The 1,101-nt window shown below is 37.1% G+C and overlaps 1 protein-coding gene across 4 annotated transcripts in view; it reads left to right on the top strand.

Moving 5' to 3' along the window:
• LOC128686324 (uncharacterized) overlaps nucleotides 1-693 on the top strand; it is a 108,057-nt gene extending 107,364 nt beyond the window's left edge. For all 4 annotated transcript variants that reach the window (XM_070085904.1, XM_070085901.1, XM_070085903.1 and 1 more), the window contains exon 6: nucleotides 1-693. This exon is cut by the window's left edge and continues 3,046 nt beyond it. The gene's annotated coding sequence lies outside the window, so the exon portion shown is untranslated.
• The last annotated feature ends 408 nt before the right edge of the window (nucleotides 694-1,101 follow it).

The raw sequence follows: 1,101 nt of genomic DNA, 5'->3' as shown, positions 1-1,101 counted from the left end.
GACATACCTGAAATCTTGCATGTTTATGAGACAGAAAAAAGACACCAGCAATCCTACCATCATGTAAAACAATTACAGGTTTCCGTTTTACACTCACTTGGCAGGACGGTAGTACCTCCCTGGGTGGTTGCTGTCTACCAATCTACTACCTAATAAGTAGAAATGTGAGAAGGATAATTAAGAGCGAGCAAGAGACAGGAGTGTGCAGCTATATGTTAGTAGAGGTGGGAGCCAGTGCAAGCAAAAGTGAAATCAAAGTTGGTGCAATAAGTTAGTTTCAGTTAAAAAGTCAGAGAAAGAGAGAGAGAGAGAGAAAGAGAGAGAGAGAGAGAGAGAGAGAGAGAGAGAGAGAGAGAGAGAGAGAGAGAGAGAGAGTCTGTGTCAGATATGAGACATTCAGTGAGGTCAGTCAATTTAGTTTAATATCTTAATTATACACAAGACATGAATGGTGTGGATGTCAGTCATAAGACTACAGAGGCACATAATGGTTACAGGGACTCAGCCGCAGAGCTTTGATAGCTGAAGAAGTTACAGTGATAATGTATTATATACATGCTTACAGTTACAGTTGTAATGACTTATTTCTACAGACATGAATTAGGTCACAAAAATATTACAAAAATATTTCCTTATATTTTAACAAGGCATGCTTGTAAAAAAAATATTAAAAATAAAAGTCTAAATGGTTAAGGATTATGTACAGTGGGCAAAGTCATGGTATTTTTCAGAATGGTTGGCAATATAACATTGTAGATAATATACTTTCACATTTCTTGAACATTACTGAGTAAGTTGTCTCTGAATTCATTCATTTTATCTCATTCCAACTTATAATGACACAAGGTGTATGATCATTTTTCATCCGGCAAAATTTACATTTGATTCTATCTGCATTATCTAGAGACACTGGTAATCCAGCCGGAGCCGGGCGGCTGTGACATCCAAGAGTCTGCTTGTTGTCTTGGATGCACCATAGACATGTGAATCTTTCTGAATGAAAGAAGTGACTGGTGTCAGTTTCAGTTGAAGTTCAGTTGAAGTAATCTACTCTCTTTGAAGGTATATGATTGCCAGTTCATTAGTTCTATCATACATCTG

Source organism: Cherax quadricarinatus, chromosome 17, assembly GCF_038502225.1.
Source record: "Cherax quadricarinatus isolate ZL_2023a chromosome 17, ASM3850222v1, whole genome shotgun sequence".
Classification (NCBI taxonomy): Eukaryota; Metazoa; Arthropoda; class Malacostraca; order Decapoda; family Parastacidae; genus Cherax; species Cherax quadricarinatus.
Note: the sequence above shows the minus strand (reverse complement) of the source record. Positions and strands in the feature narration are given on the sequence as shown.